The sequence below is a fragment of the Urocitellus parryii genome, chromosome 2, assembly GCF_045843805.1.
Source record: "Urocitellus parryii isolate mUroPar1 chromosome 2, mUroPar1.hap1, whole genome shotgun sequence".
NCBI lineage: Eukaryota > Metazoa > Chordata > Mammalia > Rodentia > Sciuridae > Urocitellus > Urocitellus parryii.
In genome coordinates, this window is record NC_135532.1 from 175,718,350 (window position 1) to 175,735,352 (window position 17,003).

The 17,003-nt window shown below is 46.0% G+C and overlaps 1 long non-coding RNA gene across 1 annotated transcript; it reads left to right on the top strand.

The window, feature by feature from the left end:
* The first annotated feature begins 5,868 nt into the window (after window positions 1-5,868).
* On the top strand, window positions 5,869-16,716 carry LOC144253284 (uncharacterized). Its single transcript, XR_013343255.1, has 3 exons — window positions 5,869-5,945; window positions 15,973-16,094; window positions 16,596-16,716. It is a non-coding gene; the product is annotated as an uncharacterized LOC144253284 (long non-coding RNA).
* Window positions 16,717-17,003: the final 287 nt, after the last annotated feature.

The following is a 17,003-nucleotide window of genomic DNA, read 5'->3' on the forward strand; positions in this document are numbered from 1 at the left end:
GGTAGAATAAACAGATATGAAGTAGAAAGGCATCCAGGCCCTTGTCTTTGTCCCTTTTAAACAGAAGGGGCTAAAACCATCTCCCCACTCCATAATGCCCTACCCTGCCAGGAAGGCAGAGAACACTAGAAACCCCCTGTGGCTTGGATGGCAGCTGTGGGTTTCCATAACCTAAACACATCTCTGAACCTTGAAGGTCAATATCGCAACACTTTCCAGATTAGAAATAAAATGATCAATTGTTTGATCCAATTAAGGAAGGCTCTCTAGGAATGCGGTGAGGACGGCACCCTCTCTGCTTCTCTTTTAAAGGGTGAAGCCAGCTCCTTCCCATCAATCCTGGCTGACTCAAGGTTCACCTCACCAGGTATGTCTGCCTAGGGCCTGTGGACCACTCCCTGGCCCACCTGGCCACCGTCCCTGCTCAGCCTCACCCAACTTCCTTTCCCAGATTTGCTGTTGCTGAGAGGCTCTAAAGACTTCACTTCAGGGGAACCAAAGCCTGCTCCCATAGCCTCGTCTCCCATGCTGGCAGGAGACTCAGGATTGAAAGGGACCCTGCTGAGGAATTTCTCTGTGACTAAAATCCTAGATTTTTCCTAGTTCCCTTTTTTTAACATCTTAACTTTTATTGAGAATATTTTGATGCCTAAGAAACAGCGAAACACATGTTTAGTTTTGATTGACATCTGCTATATATACAGAAAAATGTAACCAAGCAGACAGCTGGACACATCTGCACAAACCAAACACACCCGTGGAACATATGGCCTTTTAAAAAGTCCCAGTGAACCAAAATAAGATACCAGCCTAACTGTGGGTAATAAATTAGAGCCTGCATTGGGCTCAGCTATCCTCTTGTGAGTTGGAAGGTAGGTTTAGCTGGCTCCCTGGAGCAGAAGAGGAAACACAGCTGAGGAAGTTGTGGCTACCTGGCTCCTAGGTCAGAAGTGACTGGACCCAACCCACCTGCCCCCCTGCTTGTCCTCCAGCACAGCTGACTGTATTGTAGAACCTTCTCTCTGGCCTCCTCAGAGCTGATGAGCCCAGAGAATCGTAGCTTTGGGGATAGTGGATGGATGACAGATGGACAAACAGGTGATTAGATGGATGGGTGGGCATGGGGGTGGCAAGGATAGCAAGTCTGTACTTTCCTTCACCTGCAGCTGTCCTTAGAAGGCCTTGCACTGCCCAGTTGAGGACCCTCATTCGCGTTTCTTCCTGGGATCAGGCAGCAGACACCACCTCCCTTCCTTGATGAGAACTTCCCCAGTCCACTGGGAGACCAGAGTTCCATCCACCAATTCTCAGGTGATTGGCACACTCACCAGGCTTCTGCTGTCCCTATCCATCACTGGCCTTGAGCTGCTCTATCACTCAGACATCTAACAATGGTTCGGTAAGGACACTGAATCAGAATGACACAAGTTGCTGGGCTGTAGCTGAGTACTAGAGGCCCTGCAATGCCAGGCTTTACCCTTATGTGGCTGGCGGGTAGGACACCTGGCAGAGATGTGGGGCCCAGCAGGGGGTGGGGGTGGGGTCCTCTGGGGCTTAGGCCATAACTGTACAGAGGTACTATTGTCCCTCAGGATCCATGGGGATTGGTTCTAGTATTCCCAAGGATCCCCAAATCTGCAGCTACTCAAGACCTTTACATAAAATGGTGAAATATTTGGATATAATCCACATAAAATCTCCCATACAGTTTAAATAAACTCTAGGTGACTTATAATACCTAATACAATGTAAATGTTATATAAATAGTAGTTGTACTGTGTTGGCCAGGAAAAATAACTAGGAAAAAAAATCTATAGATGAGCAGTATACACAATTTTTTTTTCCCCTCAAAGGTATGTGATTCACAGTTGGTTAAAACTATGGATACAGAACCTGCAGATATGGACAGACAACTCTACTTCAAAACTTCAACAACAGCCTGGACACTCCAGAGCATCTTGACTGACCACCAGAGATTTGGGGAAAAAGGTCTATCTCTTGTCCCAGGGAGCTTACAGCCCAGCAGATGAGACAGGCTAAGTGCTACGTTGGAGAAGAGTCAATGCTTGGTCTTCATAGGTCAGTCCCTTTGTTCATCTGTCCATGCATGTGTACCAATGGCCAGCTGCCTATCAGGCCCTGGAAGATGGGTGCAGATGGCTGTGCCCTTAGGATCCCAGCCATAGCTCAGCATCCCCTTTCCTATGGGTTGAGGTGCTGGGTTTGAGATGACTCTTGTGGCAATGATAGTCTTACAAGATCATCTTTTCTAATTTTTCATCTTTTCATGTTTCAGATGAGGAGGCCAAAGTTCACACAAAGGGAAGGGCACCCTCCAGGCTGGAGACACATTTTGGATGGTCTTCAGCAGCCTCCATAGTCCTCTGTGGAACTCCTAGCTCCTGATAGGATCTGATAAGGGTTTTTCAGGACCTTTGGAGGGCTCTTCTTAAGAAGTTACATAAGAAATCTTGTGGCCTGTTCTGTTCTAAAGGCCCAGTCACATTGCTGCTAAGTCATGGATTTACCTACCCAAGTTGAAGTGATCTTCTTTCCTTACTACAACCAAGACATTATCTTAAAGGAAAAATGAGATTTTGACATGTCTCTGTGATTGTTCTATGCTTCTGGACACATAAGACCCTAAGCCTGCTTAAAAGGAGAGGATCAAGAACTTATCAGGTTCTCTGAGCAGCTGTGGGTCCTTCCCATCCTGAGAGGCACTCCACTCTCCAAGTGTCCTGGGGCACTAACATGCCCCTACCCTGGGCCTTTTTCTGCCACATTTGTGTCTATAGGGAAATTCCAGGCTTCTCTGGAGACCATTTTAACTGCTTGGAATCCTGCCCTTTGACCTGTCTGGGCAGGCTCCATCCTGGGAGGAAAGTAAAGTAAGAAAATCTAAATCTGTTTGGTCAGAGGCAGAACATTTATCTTTCAACAGGAAGCTGTGAGGAAGAACAGCAAAGGGGTTTGGAGTGAGAGTGTGGGTTAGCATTGGTCTGGCCCACCAGATGCAGGATGCCGCCTGGCTGTGAGGGGCATTGTGGTCCTGCTGGGCCAGGGCTCTGCTAAGCCCCAGCACTGCATGGGCACCCCTGGGCCCTGTCCTTCTCCCCCAGGGCCTCCAAGGCTGTATTGCCCTCTGGACCAGCAAGGGCAACTGATGGCCTTGGCCAGCCTCTCTGGGGCTTGCTAAGTAGAGGAGGAAATGGTCTTCTCCACTGAGGCCAGCAAGTTGGCCACCCTCCAGGAAGCTCAGGTCTTCCTCAGGGCTTCCAAGTGGTGTGGGGGTGGCAGTGTGTGGGGTCACCAAACTCAGGTGTTCCTATGGTATGTCACCTGACCTTTCACGATCCCGAAAGAGAAAGGATCTGGGCCTTGTACATCCCCTTCCTGGGTCATTTGCTGCACCCTTCAAGTCTTTGTCCTTGTCCTGCTTTGACTTTTTGGATTCTGAAGAGCGGTAAGGGTCAGAGGAATCCTTTCCTAAAGCTCAGAGAAACCAGGGGTTCTGGCAAAACCCACTTGCTCATCAGCTGGTGAAAAGGCATGGGTTTCTCTCTGCAGTTCCACACAGGATGTCCACCCTGGCAGGCCCCAGGGCCTCTGAAGCTCTCCCACAGAAAACTGACTGCAAATGCCCTCTTTCCTCCTCCTGCTTCACCCCTCCCTCTCTGGCTGCCTGAGCACTCGGAGTCATTCCACATCTCGCCTATCTTAGTGTGCTCAGCTGCTATAACAAGATACCCCAGGCTGGGAATGTTTGCTCACAGATGCAGTGTCTGGATGTCCAAGATCAAAGTGTCAGTAGACACACTGTCTGGTGAGCCCAGCCTCTGATTCATAAATGGCACCTTCCTGTGATATCTTCATGTGCTGGGAGGGTGAACACACTCCGGTGGGCCTCTTTTACAAGGGCACGAATCTGTCCTTGTGGCTTAATGGCCTTCCAAGGACTCCACTTGTTTGTATCACAAAAATAGGAATTAGATTTCCACAAAGGAATTTTAGAGCAACTCGATATTCAAACCATGGCCTCCTCTTGACATTAAATCAGAATCCAGGTGTATTTGTTAGCTTTCTGTCCCTGTAATAAAATTCCAGGGGCAATTAACTATAAAGAGAACAAAGTTATTTTGGATCATGGTTTGGGAGATTCTAATCCACAGTCAAGTGGCCCCATTGTTCTGCGCCTCCTGTGAGGGCACTGAATGGCAAAGACAGGCTGCGCAAAAGCTCATGAGCCCAGAAGCAAAGAAGAAGACTAGAAGAGGAAGAGACTGGGGTCCTAATGTCCCCTTCTAGGGCACATCCCCAAAGACCTGCCACCTCCCACTGGGCTGTACCTCCTCTAGTTTCCATCACCTCCCAATAGTGCCAAACTGGGGACCAGTCCTTTAACACATGGGTATTTGGGGGCCACTCATTCAAATTACAGCACCAGGCACTAATCTGATGTCCCACAGACTCTCTTTGGGACCAACCTGTTTTACTTGATTTACTTATATTGATTTCTCTTCATTCATTTCAGGTACTTTGGAAGTGCTGGGCTCTGTGTTCGAGTTAGGTCACAGAGGGAGGGAGGACTCAGGTTGTGGCTACAGGCTCAGTTGCTGTGTGACCGGCACTCCTGCCAGTGGGAGGAGGGGCACCGGAAGGGAGCTCTCACTGTCTGGACGTCAGGCCTACACCTTGCTTCATGGGTCAGAATGTGGACAGTTGCAACAGGAAACATGGGCCTCAAAATCATTGTCAGTAGAAACAGCATGAAGCTGAGATGTGGGAAAATAGGATACAATTAGCTCTGTGGGCACCAGATGGTTTTTTAGAAAACGAAGTTCATTCAGGAAGCTTGAAGGGTAACTAAATTCGGTCAACTGGGGAGAAATCAAACAGCAGCAGCCCTGTGGCCAGACCCTGTGCTGAATGCACCACATACATCAAATGAAATCCTCAGAAACCCAATTTGCAGATGAGGAAAGAGCATCTCAGGCTTTATGTGTTTTGCCCACATCACAAAGCTCGAGCCAGGATTCAAACTCGTGTGCCTCTGGCTTCCGTGTTTCCGCTAATCATGGCATGGGAAGGAGTCCTTGTTTCTGCCAGCTTCCTTTTAATCAAGGAAGATCAGGCCTTGACTCTAGCCTTCAAACACAGTGATGTTTATTTAGCACTTACCGAGTAGGATAAGCCATTACATGTTGGTTGGTATTCTGGAAACTGTTGGCTATTCCAGCCAATCTTATCTCGTATACTTGTTGAAATCTCAGCCCATATTTGCCTTGCTCACATAATGGTTCTGGAATTGGAGGGAACTGGAAGTCACGTGATCGATGTTGTAATTCTGATCTTGTAGAGGATTAGCAGCATGACCTTGGAGGAGTCATATTTCTCTGTACCAGAAGAAAAGTACCCAGGCATCAGGAGCATGCCCAAGGATGCTCACAGCAGCTCTGAATGAGAGCATGAACAACTGAAGACCACCCAGGATAACAGCAATGAACCATGGTGACCTGTGTGGTAGCCAGCCTCCAAGTTGGTGCCCAGCCACCTCCTCCTCTGGTATTCCCCCAGGTGGTAAACCAGGGCCAATCTAAATAATCAATAGCACATGGCAAAAGGAATGGCAGGTCACATTGTCAGGACAATGGCTTCCATCTTGGGATTTTTTTTCTCCTCCTTTCTCTCTGATCACTTGCTCTGGGGAAGCTGCCTTGTCCTGAGCAGTCCTGGAGAGAGCCCATGTGGACAGAGCAGAGTCCACCTGCCACCAGCTATGGGAGGGAGCCGCACCAGGAGTCAAAGTTCTACACAAGCCTCCCAGTGACTGGAGCCTCTTCAGAGGACTCTAGCCCCAGCCCACAGCTCAGCTGCAACCTCACCCAAGGCCCTGATCCACAACCACTGGGACAAGCTGCTCCAGGATAACGGACTCAGAAATGGTGTGAGATAATACACTTTTGTTGTTTTAAGCTGCCAACTTTTGGAGGGGTGATTGGTTACGCAGTAATAGATCACTAATACGCCCCATGCTATAGAGCATTATGTAAAAGTGAAAATAGTGGGCTAGGTCTGGTGTGCTGATAGGGACAGATTTCTAAGATGTTTTGTTAAGAGAAAGTAATAATTGCAGAAAAACACATTTAGCCATCTCTCTAATGTCAAATAGCATCACCGCTCACTATGTTTTCTATTTATTTATATATGCATATATATCTAGTTAATAACTCATTATGATATACTAACTATGAACATTAGTTTATCTCAGTAAGGAAGTTGGAGGAGGAAAGGGCAAAAGGAGATTTTTGTTTTCATTCAACATATATTATCATACCTATATCATAATCACACATCATTGATCACATATCAATGAAAATGAAGAAGTATAATAAATATAAAAATAATTTTTTATATTCAAAAATTCTATAAACTAAAGGTTTTGACTATATGATTTTTGATGTGTCTCAACTCTGATGTCTTATAGTCCTTTTAGAAGAGTCATTTGAATACAAATTAAAAGAATGAGGTAACACATCATCTCTTTGTGGGCAAACATTAAAAGTTTGGTAAGTCAATTATTGGCAAAGATGTAGCTAAATGAGTACCCTCATATCCTGCTGCTGGGAGAATCAATTAAAAATCAACTGAGAAAGCTGGTTTGGATGAGTCTAAGGCAATGTCAACTACAACTCAAAATATAGACTCTGTACCCTGAGGTCTAGTACTTCCACTGGAATGTGTTCATTTTTCTACATAGACACATGCTATAAATAAGAAAAGGCATCCTTATTTTGAACTGCTAAATGGGGGGGGGGGTAATTTGTAAAGATAGAGATGTGTTTATATAGATGCTATATCATAAGTAACATTCTGTGACATACTCAAGGATGGACATGGCCCTGAGCTTACAAGTACAAAATTAGAAATACTCAAAATGTCCATAAATAAATAAGTCAGCATATTCGCATACCAGAAATACTATGAAGCTATAAAATAAATGAACTAGACTTATATGTCATAATGCAGAGAAGTCTTTTAAATTTTTAAGGGCAAACTGCACTGCAGACAGAATGTTACATATGGCATGATCCCCACAGCATCTCATTTCCTAATGCTTCTTTGAAAAATGATAGCAAAAAGGCTGTAAGGGTACAGGCCAAAGACAGAAAGGTGAGTTTCTCCAGAGAAGAGGAGAGAATATAATTGAGGGATTAATTAAAAGGGACTTAACTTTGAGCTGTAATGTTCTAATTTGATTAAATAGAGATAAAGCACCAGTGAGCATTATGTGAGGAATGTTTTGAAGATTCATGTGTCATTAAAAGTTAATTTAGAAATAGCCACTTGTCCACATCAAGAGCTTGGCAGGATGGATATACTCTGGCATTTTGAGATCAGTGTAGCTCAGCTCTGACTGGTTGTGCACCAGAATTACCAGAGCTTTAGGGGGAAAAAATGGTGCTAGTCCTGCCTCCAGCAGGGACTCTGATGTGACTGGTGTTGTGGCCCTGGACTTGCTGCCTTTCAAAGGCTCCCCAGGTGATTCCAGCAAACAGCTGGGGCTGAGACCCATGCTGGGACTGGAAAAATGGTTGTGATGGTCAAAATGCAGGTGGCAGAAGGTTGTGCTACCCTGGGCTGGACGCTGGAATAGAAGAGGGCTACAGTGAAATCTGATAAAGTCAACGAGTGGCTAACAGCCCATCTCAGCAGTAGCATCCAGGTTTGGGAAGTGTGTGATCAGGGAAGATGTGAGGGTTGTGACAGCCGGTGAACAACACAGGGACCTCTGACCTGTTGCCACACCTTTCTTGTAGATCTAGTTATTTCCAGATGAGATGCTTCAAAGCTCTACACAGTTGGGGTAATTTTCCAGGTTGTATCTTAACTATTTTTAAACAGACTTTAGAAAATCTTTTGAATTTTATATTTTAAGATGTTGGGAATTGGAGGCTGGTCTTTATTGGGCAAGCTCCTGGGCCAGCAGGAGCTGGAATTCAGCGGGGTGGGAGGTCCCAGGTGGGGATGAACCCTCTTCAGGGTCTCAGGCTGGGGATAAGTACAATGAACGAAGCTCAAACTCTACAGAAAGCCTTCCCTTCAGGCTCAGGGGTGAGAACTGGCTGAAAAGCTTGCTATTTGTTCTGGAACCAGAAATCAGGAGAGAGGGCCTGCCCCTGGGGAAAAGTCACTCGACCTTGGAGCTGAGGAAATCACAGGTCTGGTGCACTCATTGCACAGACTGGGGGAAAAGAGGCCAGGGAGATGGGAGGCCAGGTTGGCCTTCACACCCAGCTCTCTTGATCCCCGAATGTAGGACCCTTGCTACTATTTTGCTATATCCCTGTACTCACCGAACAGATGTCTGTGTTGGTGGAAACTTGTCTCTGGACTTCGGAGAGCCCAGAACTGGAATCCTGGCTTCTTGGATCTCCCTTTGGTTTTGCTGGGGAAGATTTCTCATTTTCCATTAGTTAAAAGCTCCCTGCGAGGGCTTGCTCCAGTTTACCAGCTGCTCACACTTCACGATTCCAAATCATTCTGTTGAATGTATGAATTCTGAACTGGCTTCTACCCCTGAGGCTGGTGCCCAGCACTGCCTCATTTATTGGATGTTGGTGGCCATCTCCTGCTCCTTGGGAAGGGAAGGGATGAATGGGCTTTATTGCCATGAAACTTGCCCAGAGTTGGTGCCACACCCCCATTCTGATGTCAGACCCTTCAGGGACCTAAGGATTGGCCTGTCCAGCCCTGTACATCTAATCATCTTGGGTTGGTCTTTGGAACAATGGCCTGCAGAAAAATGATCATGTGTAAAATCATTCACAATAAAATGCTCTTGAGTCATCTTGCTCAGGGAGAGAAATAAATGCTGCTGGCCTAAGATTCTGAGCAGGAGTGACAGGGGCAGCTTGGAGAATTGAAATCACCTGTGCTCCCCGCATCTGATTTCATTGATTTGGGGCTCAGGCATGGGTAATTTTTGAAAGTGCCTCGTATGACTTTATTAAATAGTCCGGCTGAGAAACTAGGGATTGGGGAAGGGAACAGGAAGGGATTGTTGTGGTCAGTGGGTGGAATTATGTTTGCTCAGTTAAGAAGCTCTGTAGAGAGGGAAGTGACTTGCTCACAGTTTTGCATATTGTTGGCCAACTAAATTCAAGTTTCAGTTTAATGAAGACCCACGGACCACCTGCCCTGTGCTGAGTATGGATGGAAACTGGGATGTTTGGGCTGTCCCTGCAGCCATTCACTAGGGCTAACTCCAATCAAGAGCCAAAGAGAGAAACAGAAGTCTCTCCCACAGCTCCTGTGAGAGAAGTCAGAGGAGACTGCCTAGCTCCTACCAGGGCCTCCTCACCTTGCTTCTCTTGCACAGGGCTGCAGACCTGAAGTGTTGGGTGACTGCCTCCTTTGACCATCCTCTCCTCTGAGAAGCAGGAGAATATGAGAGCAGATTGTATGGGCCTCTGGAAGCAGATTGCCTAGGTTTGCTCCAGTGCTTCTTGCTGTGTGACCTGGGCATATTACATAATCTCTCTGTGCTTCAACTTCCTCATCTATAAAATTGGGCTAAATATAGATCACAGGGTTGTGAGGGCTAAGCAAGTGTGCAGTGTATGCAGGAAGTGCTTAATGCAGAGTCTGGCACAAAATATGCACCAGTGAGATTTCAGCTGTTGTCCCTGAGCTTGAGTGCCTTCTGGTTGAAAGGAAGGAAAGTTTCTCTGCAAACTCTCTGTGTCCTAGACTAAGGTAACTAAATCCTGTTATTTGGCACGAACAGTCTGTCCAGCCAGTGGGGCACACGCTGCCTCACTCTTGTCCTTTCAGCCACCTGCTCTCAATGCACCTGGGCCCAGTTCTGCATCTGTGAAGATCTGTGCTCAGCTCTCAGCTACAAACAGATTCCATCTGTGGCCTTTTGTCTGCCTGAGCCCACAGACTCACCTGTCGCCACCTTGAGTTTGTGTTCCAGAAGCATCTTTTTTTTCTTCTTCTTTTTAAAAAATTTGTTCTAATCAGTCAGAAGCATCCTAATCAAGGGCCTCTAAAGAGGTTAAAAAGAGGCTGATAGGATGGGCCCTAATCCAATGGGAAGGGCCCTGATAAGAAGAGGAAACGTGGACATATGGGCCTGTGTCCTCACAACCTAGGGAGAAGGCAGTCCATCTGAAGCTGAGGAGAGGCCTCAGGTCCCTTGACCTCACACTTCCACCCTTCAGAACTGTGGGAAAAGAAAATCCCCTCATTTGTTCAGCCCTGTCTGATCATCTGTTAAGCTTCTGTGGTTTAATAAACCCCTCTGGTGGCGTTTTGTTATGGCAACTGGAGCTGGGACACTTCCCCAGACGGATGCTTTCTAAGGCCCTGTCACTTGATGTCCTTCAATTTCTTTTGTGTCCTCTCAGTTAATTATTGAAAATTGTTTCTGGACATTAGGGAACTCTGCAAGGCGGTGGCAGGTGCTGGAGTTGGGGGTCCACCTCTCCCAGGCTCAGGGACTGGGAAGAATGGGGAAGTAGCTGCTTTTCCAGAAGTGGTCTTGAGTTCGCCCCTTCATCTCAGAGCTGCCCTGCTGAGCTGGCTCTCCAAGCTAAAAAGAAATGCTTCACAGCCTACAGCAGGCAGAGAGGGGATGCAGCCAGGTCGCCCAGGCAGGCCCTGCTTCCCACCCATGGGTAAAGGGTCAGACCAGCCTCTGTGATTACCAACCAGCTTCTCCGTGTAGGTGGTTCTTCAAGTCCACTCAGCAGCACACCAGGGGCATGCTGGGCCCTGTGCTGGCCATGAGCTTGCCCAGAGCCAGCCCCACCATCCTTCCCCACAGCCCACCCACTTGGTGGCAGGACCCTTGCAATTGCAAGTCATAGAAAAACCAAACTAGCGTGGCCAATGAGGAAGGGGTCTATCAATTCACATAACTACTATAACTAGAAAGTCTGGAGGGGTGCAACTGGTTGAAGACTTGATTGGATTCAAGGGTCCAAAGGACACCACCAACAACCCATTTGTTTATCCTCATCTCCTCCTCACCTGCTTTCCCCTTCTGTGATTTTATCCTCCAGTAGCTTTCCCTGTGTGATGGCGAAGGGGCTAACAGGAGCTCTAGGCTGATATCTGAATAAGCTCAATGAGAAGATTTGGTGAAGACAGTTTGGCTCTGCTTGGATCATGTGTCAACTTATAAACATTAGTAATATTTGTAATATTTAGAATCATGCTATTATAAGAATGGCAGGGAAGGTACTCTGGCTGCGCCAGAGTCCAGAGTTGCCATGTGCCTTATAGGAGGAAGGAAGGGGCTAACCATATGGAATGGACTCCCACTTTCAAGGAAGGATTTCTGTAGCAGGAGGACAAAATTAAAAAAAAAAAAAAGTGTGGTGGTAGAAAGGATTTGGTCTAGCAAAACCTCAGGCTGTTTGTGGTTTTGGTGTTAAGTTCTTTGAGTTCTTTATCTATCCTGGAGATTAGTGCTCTATCTGATGTGTGTGTGGCAAAAATTTGCTCCCAATATGTAGGCTTTCTCTTCGCCTCATTGATTGTTTCTTTTGCTGAGACGTTTTTAGTTTAAGTCCATTCCGTTTATTAATTCTTGATTTTATTTCTTGTACTTTAGGAGTCTTTTTAAGAAAATCAGGGCCTAATCCAAAATGATGGAGATTGGGGCCTACATTTTCCTCTATTAGGTGCAGGGTTTCTGGTCTAATTCCCAAGTCCTTGACGCACTTTGATTTTGTGCTTGGTGAGAGAGAGGGCTTTATTTTCATTTCGTTGCATATGGATTTCCAGTTCTCCCAGCACCATTTGTTGAAGAGGCTATCTTTTCTCCAATGTATGTTTTTTGCGCCTTTGTCTAGTATGACGATAACTGTATTTATATGGGTTTGTTTCTGTGTTTTTTATTCTGTACCATTGGTCTACATGTCTATTTTGGTGCCAATACCATGCCATTTTTTTTACTATAGCTTTGCAGCATAGTTTAATATCTGGTATTGTGATTCCTCCTGTTTCACACTTCTTGCTAAGGATTGCTATGGCTATTCTGGGTCTCTTAGTTTTCCAAATGAATTTCAAGATTGCTTTTTATTTCTATAAGAATGATGATGAGATTTTAATTGGAATCACATTGAATCTGTATAGCACTTTGGGTAGTATGGCCATTTTGACATTAATAATTTTGCCTATCCATGAGCATGGGAGATCTTTCCATCTTCTAAAATCTTATTCAGTTTCTTTTTTAGTATTCCATAGTTTGTATTGTAGAGGTCTTTCATCTCTTTTGTTAAATTGATTCCCAAGTATTTTATTTTTTGAGGCTATTGTGAATGGGGTAGTTTTCCTAATTTCTTTTTCAGAGGATTCATCACTGAGGTATATAAATGCATTTGATTTATATACATTCGGTCAACAAATATATGAAAAAAAAGGTCAACAGCTCTAGTAATTAGATAAACACAAATTAAAACTACTCTAAGATTCCATCTCACACTAGTCAGAATGGCAGTTATCAAGAAAACAGACCAAAATAAATGTTGGTGAGGATGTGGGGGAAAAGGTACACTCATACACTGCTGGTAGGACTGCAAGTTGGTGAAACCAATCTGGAAAGCAGTATGGAGATTCCTTAGAAAACTTGGACTAGAACCACCATTTGACCCAGCTATCCCTCTCCTACCTAGGTCTATACCCAAAGGACTTAAAATCAGCATATTACAGAGACACAGCCACATCAATGTTGATAGCAGTTCATTTCACAATAGTTAAACTGTGGAAACAGCCTGGATGCCCGTCAATAGATGAATGGATAGAGAAACTGTGGTATATATACCTAATGAAATATTACTCAGCATTAAAAGAGAATAAAATTATGACATGTGCAGGTAAATAAATGGAGTTAGAGAATATCATGCTAAATGAAGTAAGCCAATCCCAAAAATCCAAAGGCTGAATGTTCTCTCTCTGATAAGGAGAAATGGAGGAACTTTGATGGGGCAAAGGGGAGGCAGAGGTGAGGAAGGGGCATGAGGATAGGAAAGATGGTGGAATGAGATGGACATCATTACCCTAGGTACATGTATGAATGCACATATGGTGTGATGCTACATTGGATACAACCATAGAAATGTAAAGTTGTGCTACAGTTGTGTACAATGAATTAAAATGCATTGTGCTGTCATATATACCAAATTAAAAAACAAAACAAAAAAGAAAACCTAAGGCTAGCATGGTCTGCTCCAAGCTCAATAGACCCATTGTTATGATTCTTGTACCACTCCTGACCTTTCTCCATGACCAATGCATGTCATCCCTTCTTCTTGTGCTACAACAGAAATTGACATAAAATTTGATGGTACACCGTGAGCCAAACATCACTGCATTTTCAGTAGAAACACAACTGCCCAAGAGAAATCTGAAAAAAATGCTCAACATTACTAATCATTGGATAAACGCACATTAAAATCATAATGGGATACCCTCTCACACCTATTAGAATGGCTATTATCAAAAAGACAAAAGAACCAGTGGCACATGCCTTCATCCCAGTAACTCAGGAGGCTGAGGCGGGAGGATTATAAATTCAAGGTAAACCTCAGCAACTTAGTGAGAACTGATCTCAAAATAAAAAGTAAAAAAGTCTCCAGATGGATATCAGGGCTAAAGTACCCCTGGGTTCAACCCCCAGTATAAATAAAAGAAAAAGAAAGAAAGACAAAAGATATTAAGTACTGGTCTGGATGTGGACAAACTAGAATTATTGTACAATGTTTTGGGGAATGTAATCTAGTACAGTCATTATGGAATTCAGTATGGGAAGTTTCTTTTAAAATTAAAAATAGAGCTCAGTTGGTAGAGTGCTTGCCTTGCATGGAAAGGCCCTGGGTTCAATCCCCAGAAACAAGCAAACAAACAAAAAAATTACCCTATGGTCCAGCCATCCCACTACTTGGTATATATCTAAAGGAAACGACATCAGTGTGCTAATAGACATCTGCACCCCATGTTCATTGCAGCAATATTCTCAGAACCAAGAAATGGGAAAAGCTGTGTCTATCAGTGGGTGAGTTGATACAGAAAATGTGGTTTAGAAATATAAGGGGACACTATTTAGTCTTTAAAAAAAATTAGGAAGTCCTGTCCTTTGTGTCATTGAATGAGGCCAAAGGACATTTTACTGGGGGAAATAAGCCAGGCACAGGGCACCTATCACATGATCTCACCTACATGTGGAATCTATAAAAGTTGAACTCATAGAAACAGAGAGCAGAATGGTGACTGCCAGGTGCCCAGGAGTGGCTGGGCGGGGGATGGGGGAGATGCTGGTCCCAGGAGAACAAATTACACTTAGATGAGAGGGATGAGTTTAAGGGATCTATTGTACAATAGGATGACTACAGTTAATAATAACATACAACAGAATGAGTACAGTTGATAATGTTTTATACACTGGAAAATGACTCAGAGAGTAGATTTTAAGGGTTCTCACCACCCAAAAGAATATGAAATAATGTCTATGTATACATGTTTCACAATATGTTTTATGCCATAAATATGTACAAATTATTCTCATTGTTATCATCATCATCATCATCATCATCATCAGGGATTGAACCGAGGGTGGCTTAACCATTGAGTCACATCCCCAGCCCATTTTATGTTTTATGTTGAGACAGAAGTATGTCATAAAGCCCACCCTGGAAGTGAGGGAAACTGGGAAGATATTTAGTTGGTAGATTGCTACCTCCTCCCCAAACTGGAGCTCTGTTACAACAAAAAGGAAGAAGTGGAGCTAGGATAAGCGAGGAGCACTGCCTACTTCCATTAGCACTGGGCCTGAAAGGGGGATAACTAACCATCACCAAACTTCTCCCCATAAACCATATGACGTGGTCTCTGTATTGCTCTAACAAAATACCCAAGAATGGGTACTTTATGAAGAGATGAGGTTTATTTAGCACAGAGTCCAACATTTGGCAATCCCTGAGACTGATCTTTGGTGAGAGTGATCACAACATGGTGAATGGCATCATGGTGGGAGGACATGCAAGGAGTCGAGACTGAATGGCCAGAAGCTGGGGAGGATGAGTCTTGTTCTCTTTATGACACCCCCTCTCACAGGAACTAACAGGGACCCATGAGAAGTTCATTACTCCCTTCCAAGGGCCTCATCCCCAGTGGCCAAATTACCTCCCACTAGGCCCCACCTCTTGCAGGTTCTACCCCTCAACACTGCCGCACCGAGGACCTAGCCTCCAGCCTATGAACCTTTGGGGGATAAACGACATCCATCCTCACAAGCTCCAACAAAGCCACATTGTAAGAGCAGGATGTCCCCGTCCAGAAGTGTGTATGTGAGGCCAGGGGAAGGTTGATATCAGTGGGCACAGGAAGCAGCCAGAGTCCCCATTCCGGAACCTCTCTGATGTCACACTTGTAGTCATGGTACTCTGGGTGCCAACCCAGGAGAAGGAGCGGTTGTCTCTCATTTGTTTGAGAGCAGGCATCGCAGCATGACTGTACCAAACGATTTATTGTCCCCACCCCCACCCCCAGCCAGATCCTGGCTATTCTCAAGCCTCTGGGCTTGTTTCACTGTGGCAGCCCTGGTGTCTCTAAGTGCTGTGTTCTTTACGTTTCCGTGAGTCTCCGGGCCAGCTGTTGGGTTCTCACCAAGAGACAGAAGGGAAATAGACAGTGAGAGTGCAGAGGCAGGGAGGTGGAGGGAGGCCAGGAGGGGAAGGAGGATATTTAGTGGGAAGCACAGAGATGTGGGGAGCCTGAGGATTTGGGGGGACTGTGGGAGACTGGTAATGCTGGTGACATTTGGTGGAGGGAATGGGGTCTGTCTCTAGCCTGGATATTCAGATCTGTCCTTAAGGTGTGTGGGTCTGACCTCAGGTGAGCGGGGCCTCATGGGGGCTCCGGGTTGCCCCCGACTAGAACTGAGTCTGGCTCTGATTTCAGAGGCCAAGCACTGGTGCAAGATGGAGAGTGGGCCTACCCAGTGGTCTCCGGACTTCTCTGCCTCCTGAGTTTGTGCAGCCTCATTGGCATGAATTTTTCGGACCCAGGAATCTTACACAGAGGTAAAGCCTCAGACTCCTGGGAGAGGGAGGTGGCACCCCAAGGCTGGTGCCTACAGGGGTCATTTGTAAAGGGATGACCCCACCTGTGGCCTCAGGGTCCCTTCTTACCCTGTCACTATTACTTGGGCCCTGGCACTTCATTCCCGAGCCACTGAAGTGTGAAAAATAGAATCCTGGAGGTTTTCCAGTTGCTTTAGAAGGGAGGACGGGCAAGAGAGGCAGCAGGCTCTTCCAACCACGGGGTTCCCCCTTCCTCCTTCCCATTTCACACCCGACTCCAAGCACTGATCACTATTCCACACGGGGAGCTCCATGTAGAGCTCCTGAGCTGGACAGCCCTTCTCTCTGACTGCCGCCCATCTGAGTGGTCAGCTTGCTCAACAGGGACCAGGGTTCCTCCTCCTCCCCACCTTCTTGTTGCCCAGTGATGCTATGGGGCTGCCCCGAGCATCAGAGTGATACAAGGGCCTCCTCCACTGCCCACACCTCTCCCCCTGCCAGGCGCCTTCAGCAGGACCCTGAGGCTCCCTTCATGGCACGAGTGAATGGCAGGTTGTACCACATGCCATGGTGTCCCACGTGTTATTTTCACTGCCTGCCCGGAACCTTCCACTGCGAAAGGTGTGACATCTGTGTGGAGGTGAGTGCTCCTCCTCCCTGTCCACTCACCAACCTATCTCCGGGCACCTGGCCAGGACCAGGAACCTCACATCATGAGTGGGCCAGGTGGGGGTATCAGACCATGTTCCCAGAGTGCTTCAAGTGGCTGTCAGCCACTGTTGGTCACTTATATATGTCATCACCGTGTGTCTGCACCTGTCCAGGGAGGCTGGCCTTGCTTGCACAGGTGTGACATACAAAGGGCATCCCCTCTGTGCTGAGCCTGGTAGAGTCAGGGGGAGGAAAGGC